The sequence below is a fragment of the Dipteris shenzhenensis genome, chromosome 26 (genome assembly GCF_047967505.1).
Source record: "Dipteris shenzhenensis isolate YYH24624 ecotype China chromosome 26, Dip_SZ_1.0, whole genome shotgun sequence".
Lineage (NCBI taxonomy): Eukaryota > Viridiplantae > Streptophyta > Polypodiopsida > Gleicheniales > Dipteridaceae > Dipteris > Dipteris shenzhenensis.
This window is the reverse complement of record NC_141621.1, coordinates 16002941-16012940: the sequence shown is the minus strand read 5'-3', so window position 1 is coordinate 16012940 and position 10000 is coordinate 16002941.

The following is a 10000-nucleotide window of genomic DNA, read 5'->3' as shown; positions in this document are numbered from 1 at the left end:
AGCCCACTCCTCCTACGCATAAATTTGAATTTTCAAAAAAGAGAGGGAAATTTGAATTCAAATTTGTGTTCAACATTTTTCTTATACTTTCTTCTCGTACGTTCCTTTTGAAATCAAATTTGTGTTCAACATTCTTCTCGATACTTTCTTCTCCTAAGTCCCTTTCATTCTTCTTGTAAGTCAAATCTTATTTGTCGCTCTTGCTTGTGATAGTAATCTTATTTGAGCAAGAATCTTATTTGTCGCTCTTGCTCGTGATAGTAAGTCAAATCTTATTTGAGCAAGAATCTTATTTGTCGCTCTTGCTCGTGATAGTAAGTCAAATCTTATTTGAGCAAGAATCTTATTTGTCGCTCTTGCTCGTGATAGTTCTACTCTTAGTTGTAGGAATTCAAATTTGTGTTCAACATTCTTCTTGATACTTTCCTCTAGTAAGCCCCTTTCATTCTTTTCCTAAGTCAAATCTTATTTGTCGCTCTTGTAAGAATTCGACCTCTCTCCCTCTACTCCCTCTATTCCCTTGTTTCTCTCTCCCTCACTCTCTCTCTCTCTCTCCCATACCTTCTCCCCTCACTCTCTCTCTCTCTCTTTCTCTCTCCCTCCCCTCACTCTCTCTCTCACTCCCCTCCCTCCTCTCCCCTCTCTCTCCTTCTGCTCCCTCCTCTCCTCTCCCTCTCTCTCTTGCCCTCTCTCTCTCTCTCCCTCTCTCTCCCCTCTCTCTCCTTCTGCTCCCCTCCCCCCTCCCTCCCTCCCTCGACCCCGCCATCCCCCCCTCCCCTCCCCTCCCTTCGCCGCCAGAACCCCTCCTGCCCTCCCCTCCGCTCCTACTCCCTTCCTTCCCTCCCCCCCGCTCCTGCCGCTCCTTCCCTCCCCTCCCCTTAGCTCCTGCTCCCCCCCTCCCGCCGCTCCCCCCTCCCTTTCCCTCCCCTCTGCTCCTGCTCCCCCTGCCCCCCCTCCCTTCCCCCTCCCTTCCCCTCCCCCTCGCTCCTGCTCCCCCCCCGCTCCCTCTGCTCTGCTCCTCTAGGGGACCCCCCCACCCCCTCCCTCCCTCCCTCCCCCACCCGACTCCCCCCCTCCCCCCCTCGACCTGTCCCCCCCACCCCCTCCGTTCCTGCTCCCCCCCACCCCCTCCCTCCTGCTCCCCCCCCTCCGCTCTGCTCCTCCAGGGGACCCCCCCCAACCCATCCCTCCCTCCCTCCCCCACCCGGCTCCCCCCCTCCCCCCCTCGACCCGTCCCCCCCCACCCCCTCCCATCCTACTCCCCCCCACCCCCTCCGCTCTGCTCTCGCTCCCCCCCCCTTCCCTCCCTCGCCCCCCCCCTTCCCTCCAGGGGGTCTGGTGGCTGCGGCCGCCAGCCCCCCTGCCCCCCTTCCCCCCCCTTTCGCCGCCCTTCCCCCCTTCCCCCCCTCCAAGGGGGGTTTGGTGGCCGCGACCGCCAGCCCCCCCTTCCCCCCTACCCCCCTTCCCCCCCTCCAGGGGGGTCTGGCGGCCGCGGCCGCTAGCCCCCCCCTTTCCACCCCCCCCTTCCCCCCCTCCAAGGTGGGTTTGGCGGCCGCAGCTGATAGCCCCCCCCTTTCCCACCCTGCCCCCCTTCCCCCCCCTTCCCCCTCCCTCTTCCCACCCCCCCGCGACTGGTAGCCCCCCCCTCTTCCCACCCCGCCCCCCTTCTCGCCCTCCAGGGGGGTTTGGTGACTGCGGCCGCCAGCCCCTCCACCCCACCCTTCCCCCCTTCCCCCCACCTCCCCCCCCCAAGGGGGTCTGGCGATCGCGGCCGCCAGCCCCCCCCCCTTCCCCCCCTGCCCCCCTTCCCCCCCCCTTGCCCCCCTGCCCTCTTTCCACCCCTCCCCCCTTCCCCCCCTCCAAGGGGGGTTTGGCGGCCGCGGCCGCCAGCCCCCCCTTCCCCCCCTCCAGGGGGGGTTGGCAGCTGTGGCCGCCAGACCCCCCCTTCCCCCCCTCTAGGGGAGGTTGGTGGCTGTGGCCGCCAGACTCCCCCTTCCTGCCCTGCCCTCTTCCCACCCCGCCCCCTTCCCCCCCCACCCCCTTCCCCCCCTCTAACCGCTTGCCCCCCCTCCCTCTTCCCACCCCACCCCCCTTCCCCCTCTCCAGGGGGGTCTGGCGGCCGTGGCCGCCAGTCCCCCTGCCTCCAGGGCAGTCTGGCGGCCCCCCGGCCCCCCTTCCATCCCCTCCCCCCCTCCCTTTGTCCCTCCCCCACCAGACTCGCCCCCCTCCCTTCCCTCCCCCACCCGGCCCCCGCCCCTCCCTCCCCCCCCTCCCTACCCGGCTCCCATCCCCTCTCCTCCCCCCCTCGACCCTGCCCCCGTCTCTTCCTCCCATCCCCCTCCCTGCCCCCGTCTCTTCCTCCCCTCCCCCTCCCTCCCCTCTCCCTACCCGGCTCCCCTCCCCCCTCCTCGCCCCTCGACCCCGCCCCCGTCTCTTCCTCCCCTCCCCCTCCCTCCCCTCTCGCTCCTGGCAAGAACCTTTCTCTCTCTAGTTCCTCTCTCTTCAAATTAAAAAAAAAAAATCTAGATAAAGAATTCATCAAAAAAATTTGCAAGTACCTGGAAAAAGTTTGTAAGTTTGCTCTTTTTGCTTTCTTGCTCTTCCTTCCTTGCTTTCTTGATCGTCCTTGCTTTCTTGCTTCAATGAATGAAATGAGGGGAGAATGAATGAAGACTGAAGATTATATATAAGAAAAATTAAGTTTTCCTCCTCCTCTTCTATTGGCTTTCCATTCCTCCCCTCTCTCCTATTGGCTTTTCATTTATCCCCTCTCCCATTGGCTCCCATTACTCCCCCTCTCCCATTGGACCCCCATCCCTCATCCCAATCTTCCATTAGCCCTCCCCCCATCCATTTCTTCTTCCTTCCCCATTGCCACCACTCCCATCCCACATTTCCACCACATCCCATACTCCTCCCATTTCCCAAAAGCCCATATTTCCCCATCTCACCCTCCTCTTTTTCATCCCCTATTAACTCCCCTCACTCATTTCACTCCCTTATTATCCTACTCCCCTATTACCTTCCCCTGTCCCATTCCATTCTTCCCTCCCCACTCTCACTTCCATTTCCCATTACTCACTTGCCATTTGAAAACTATTAATATATTATTATGCTATTTTTTATACTTATTATCATACACCCCTATTACTTCCCTCTCCCATTCCACTCCTCCATCCTCACTCCCACTTCCACTTCCCATTACTCACTTGCTATACACATTTGCAAACTATTAATATATTACTATATGATTTTTTATACTATTTGCAAACTTACATGTAGGCAAAATCACAGGTGTCAAAGCGATCCTATTGTGGTCATACAACAACTGTGCTTTTATTCAAGGGCGTATTTATCCTCATCAATAAGCTTATTTACTCAAGGTATGAAGTGCATAATTTGTGCACTAGGTGTTTACTTTGTTGTATCGAAATTGTTTGCCACACACACACACATATACACATACTGAGAATTTTCTAATATTATCGCATCTACATTTCTCTGATGGGCACAAAACTTTGTACATGCCTCAACCTAGGTCGTATTGACTTGCATACAAAGTGGTGCACCCATCCCATAAGTACTTGTTCGGATAACACACCTCCAAACGTATTTTATGACGATTGTGCATAACACTAGGAACAAAATGGTGTATAATGTGAGATCGACTATGCAAAGCATATCCAATGGACACAAGACTTTGCACGTTCCTCAACCTAGGCAGTATTGACTTGTGTGCAAAGTGGCATCCCCATCCGATAAGTACTTGTTTGAAAAATACACCTATGGTCGTGTTTTTTGATGGTTGTACAGAGGTTGTACATGACACCAAGGCCAAAAACGGTATTTAATACTCAATCTACCATGTAAAGCATATCCGGTGGGCACAATACTTTGACGTGCCTCAAAAGCGGTGGTATGGTATTCCATGCAAAGTGGAACACCCATTCAATAAGTACTTGGTATGATAATATACCTATTAAGAGCGTGTTCTTTGACGGATGTGCATAACACTAGGGGGAAAATGGCGTATAATGTGTGATCCCCCATGCAAAGCATAACCGATAGACACAATACTGTGCATGCACATCAACCTTGTTGAAATTAACTTTCTTGCAAAGTGGCTCCCCCATCTGACAAGTACTTTTTAGAATATCACACCTAGGACCATGTTTTTTATTGGTTCTTGTCCATGACACTAAGGCAAAAACGCTAATTTATGCTTAATCAACAATGCAATGCATATGCGATCATCACAATACTTTGCACACATCTCAACCTAGGTATTATTGACTTACATGCAAAGTGGCATGGCCATCCCATAATTGCTTAGTCGAATAACACATCTAGGACCACATTTTTTAAAGGTTGTGCATGACACTAGGCCAAAACAGTGTTTAATGCTTGTTCGACAATGCAAAGCATATCCGATAGGCACAATACTCTACATGAGTCTCAACAATTGTGGTATTGCATTGCATGCAAAGTGGTACACCCATCTGATAAGCAGTTGGTTGGATAACACACCTAAAAGCGTGTTCTTTTATGGTTGTGCATGACATTGAGGCACAAACGGAGTTTAATACGTGATATATCATGCAAAGTACATCCGATGGGCACAATACTTTGCACCCACCTCAACCTAGGTGTTATTGAGTTGCATGAAAAGTGGCATGTTGGTTAGATAAGTACTTGATTCGATACCACACCTAGGACCGTGTTTTTTTACAAATGTACTTGACACTAAGGCAAAAACGGTGTTTTATTCTTGATCAACAATGCAAAGCATATCCGATGGGCACAATACTTTGCGCACACCTTCAACTAGGTGGAATTGACTTACATGCAAAGTGGCATGCCCATCCCATAAGTGCTTTATCGGATAATATACCTAGTAGCATGTTTTTTTACGGATGTGCATGACACTAGAGCAAAAATAGCATTTAATGCTCGATCGACCATGCAAAGGATATCCGATGGGCACAACACCTTTCCTACACTGCAACCTAGGTGGTATTGAAATGTTCTCAAAGAGGCACACCCATCCGATAAGTACATGGTCAGATAACACACCTAAGGGCGTGTTTTTTTGTAGATGTGCATGACACTAGAGCAAAAATAGTATTTAATGCTCGATCGACCATACAAAGGATATCCGATGGGCACAACACTTTTTGTACACCTCAACCTAGGTGGTATTGAAATTTTCTCAAAGAGGCACACCCATCCGACAAGTACTTGGTCAGATAACACACCTAAGGGCGTGTTTTTTTGTGGATGTGCATATCACTAGAGAAAAAATGGTGTATAATGCGTGATTGACCATGAATAGCATATCCGATGGTGACAATACTTTGCACGCACCTCAACGTAGTTGAAACAGACTTGTGTGCAAAGTGGAGCCCCCATCCGATAAGTACTTGTTTGAATAACACACCTAGGACCGTGTTTTTTCATGGTTGTGCATGACACTAAGGCAAAAATGGTGTTTTATGCTTGATCGACAATGCAAAGCATATCCTATGGGCACAATACTTTGCACACACCTTTAACTAGGTGGAATTGACTTACATGCAAAGTGGCATGCCCATCCCATAAGTGCTTGATCGGATAACATACCTAGCAGCGTGTTTTTTTACGGATGTGCATGACACTACAGCAAAAATAGTATTTAATGCCCTATCGACCATGCAAAGGATATCTGATGGGCACAACAATTTTTGTAGTTGAAACGGACTTGCATGCAAAGTGGAGCCCCCATCCGATAAGTACTTGTTTGATTAGTTAACACACCTAGGACCGTGTTTTTTCATGGTTGTGCATGACACTAAGGCAAAAACGTTGTTTTATGCTTGATCGACAATGCAAAGCATATATGATGGGCAAAATACTTTGCACACACCTTAACCTAGGTGGAATTGACTTACATGCAAAGTGGCACTCCCATCCCATATGTGCTTGATCAGATAACATACCTAGCAGCGTGTTTTTTTATGGATGTGCATGACACTAGAGCAAAAATAGTATTTATTGCTCGATCGATCATGCAAAGGATATTCGATGGGCACAATACTTTTTGTACGCCTCAACCTAGGTGGTATTGGAATGTTCTCAAAGAGGCACACCCATCTGATAAGTACTTGGTCAGATAACACACCTAAGGGCGTGTTTTTTTGCGGATGTGCATATCACTCGGGAAAAAATGGTGTATAATGCATGATCGACCATGCAAAGCATATCCGATGGTGACAATACTTTGCATGCACCTCAAAGTAGTTGAAAGGAACTTGCGTGCAAAGTGGAGCCCCCATCCGATAAGTACTTATTTGAATAACACACCTAGGGTTGTGCTTTTATATGGTTGTGCATGACACTAAGGAAAAAACTGTGTTTTATGCTTGATCCACAATGCAAAGCATATCCGATGGGCACAATACTTTGCACACACCTTCAACTAGGTGGAATTGACTTACATGCAAAGTGGCATTCCCATCGCATAAGTACTTGATCGGATAACACACCTAGTAGCGTGTTTTTTTTACAGATGTGCATGACACTAAGGCAAAAAGGTATTTAATGCTTGATAGACCATGCAAAGCATATCCGATGGGAACAATACTTTTCCTACGCCTTAACTTAGGTGGTATTGAAATTTTCTCAAAGAGGCACACACATTCGATAAGTACTTGGTCCGATAACGTACCTAAGGACATGTTTTTTTGGAGATGTGCATATCACTACGGGAAGAACGTTGTATAATGCGTAATTGACCATGCAGAGCATATCCGATGGTGACAATACTTTGCATGCATCTCAACCTAGTTGAAACAGACTTGCATGAAAAGTGGAGCCCCCATCCAATAAGTACTTGTTTGATTAACACACTTAGGACCGTGTTTTTTCATGGTTGTGCATGACACTAAGCCAAAAACGGTGTTTTATGCTTGATCAACAATGCAAAGCATATCGGATGGGCACAATACTTTGCACACACCTTCAACTAGGTGGAATTGACTTACATGCAAAGTGGAACGCCCATCCCATAAGTGCTTGATTAGATAACATACCTAGTAGCGTGTCTTTTTACGGATGTGCATGACACTAGAGCAAAAATAGTATTTAATGCTCGATCGACCATGCAAAGGATAACTTGGTGTGTCCATCTGATGAGTACTTGATCGGATAACTTCTCCCACCAATAAATTAAGTACTAATTAAAAATTATAATAAATGAGTAGATTATTAAAAAGAGACTAATATTTATGTAATTGTTGCTACTACAGATTGCTTGCGAAGGACTCTCACAAAGGAGATGGCTATAGATTTTGTTCTAGGGATGGATGTGATTTTATATAGCAAAAGAGAAGTAATGAGGCAGTCGATAGAGCGAGCGAGGAAAAGCGAGCGGGCCCAAAAAAGCGAGCGAGCTTTTCCACAATTTCCTTATCGAGGTATTCAACATAGCTTTGTGGAAACCACTATTTGGGAAAATTGTCAAAAATAAAACTTATGTTACTATGTGTAACTATACCAATATTGCGAATTATAGTCTACCTTAACTTCCAATTGGAGCCATACTCACATTATGCAACAATAGTATGTGGTTTGAAAGAAACCGAATTTCCACTCCAAAGCGGATTCCATTACTGATACAACAATTCTTTTGCATTTGAAATGGGTCTTATTATCAAACTCCTTCAATAATCAAAACAAATGCGTTGCTTGATATGTTGAACTTAGTAACATAAACATCACTTCACCCATGTGGGGAAAAAAAACTTTTTGTAGACTTCATAGCATGGGATTGCATCAACACTTATGACATTCAAAATGGTTCTTCTTATTAAAAGTGTTATCAACCATGAAAGAAAATGTTTAAAAATAGTTCACCCATATGTTGAAAAACCCAAGTGTCATTTATGACATTCAAAATTGTTCTTGCAACCATCCTGTAGTTCCTAGAGATTTTGCCCATACTTCCAACCCCTTCCCTTCAAGCATTAAGAGGTATCTAATAGTTTTATAGAACACTTGAGATATCATCACCTCCTAATACAAAACCATTATTACTATTTGTAGAACACTTGAGATATCATCACCTCTTAATACAAGACCATTCTTACTATTTGTAGAACACTTGAGATATCATCACTCCTTCCCTTCAGCCACTAAGAGGTACCTAATACTTTTGTAGAACACTTGAACCATTCTTACTATTTGTAGAACACTTGAGATATCATCACCTTTTAATACAAAACCATTCTTATGGTTTGTATAACACTTGAGATATCATCATCTCTTAATATAAGACCATTCTTAGTATTTGTAGATCACTTTAGATATCATCGTCTCTTAATACAAGACCATTCTTACTATTTGAGAGATTAATGGATTAAAGGTTTGAAGCTCATAGGAGACGAAGGAAGAGAAAGTCAGTTTCGACATGAGGACAATAAAACTAATTGGAATATTTTGACTTATGTATTATACCTTTTTGAAGACTATGAATTTAAGTCAGTTTCAACATTAGGATGATAAAACTAATTAGAATATTTTGACTTATGTATTATATATTTTTGAAGACTATGAATTTTAATGAGGAGAGGCATGCACACTACTTAGTAAATACACTAGTACTACTACTAGCCTACGACTATTAAGCCTAGTAGCACCAGTGTGATTTTGAGCCTTGTATCAGCCTTTTGATAATTTTCTTTCATCTTTAGTGCAATAGAAATTATTCCTTCTATCAGAAGAATCTTGCCAAATTTATTCAAAGTGATGATTTTGTAGTCTACAGCCACTATCCTCTAACTCTCAAAAATATATTAAATGTGAGCACCCATTTATCTTGTTTGATCAACCCTAGACTATGCTGCGATAGGACATTACTAGAACAAAAAAAAAAAGAATTGATATGGCGATGTTCGGTGTGAAATAACCAAATTAAGGATTTAATAAGAAAGAAAACAATCAGAATCAATAGGCTATTCAATGGCTCAAATCTGCACAGAAATTATAATGTGCCTCCCAACTCTTATGCATTCCAGCTCCTCATGTTTGACAACAATGCAAACAATAATGAAATCACATTATCTTTAGTTTCAAAGTAAGCAAAGCACCAAAAATAAATGCAAACATATTGGATGACGAATAAATAGGTATAGATATAGATAGACCTATATATATGCATTCATAGATATAATGATGATTAAAGTTGGACGGTACAATAATATTATGTGTACTATCATTGGGATTAGGACTACTATTGGTAATATTGTATGTAGTAGTAGGAGAATTACCATTAAGGAACACTCAAATAAAATTACTAATGGTGGTGATAAAACTACCACTAGTAGTTTGGTAATTACCCCTAACATCTACGACAAATATTTGATGGGTAGCTAGTATTAGGTCAAAAGGCCCCAATTGTGCTATAATAATGGACCAAAAAAGGGAGTGCTATAGCATCACCTAAGGGTCACTTTTTATCCATGAAAGAAACAAGTCGGTGCAACCTAGGTCATACAGATCTAGGTCATGTGGAGTGGTTCACGTCTCTTTCCTTGACAAAAAAGTTACACTACCTTTGATAGTAACTACAAAGATTGTTGCCATAGTGCCGTAGAGTAGCCCCTAGGTTGCACCATCATCCCTTTTTGCTTTTGAGCCATTAAGTTTGATCCACTGATTTTATGTAGAATTATTCTACTATATGTTCACATGTCCTTAATAGGATCTTGATATAATCCCTTCCATTGTAAGTACTTTTACTTCAAGTTTCACATATCCTTAACAAACCACTAGGCTTCAACACAAATTCATTCTTATGTTTCAAGCCTTAAACTCAAACACCCTTGTAAAAGGGATAATGTATTAAAGCTACATTCAATCCATCAAATCTTTTGAATAACAGTTCTATTGAAAATTCATGTATCATCAATAGGATTTCATCCATTATATGTTCATTTGTCTTTAATAGTATGTCTAAAAATTCACG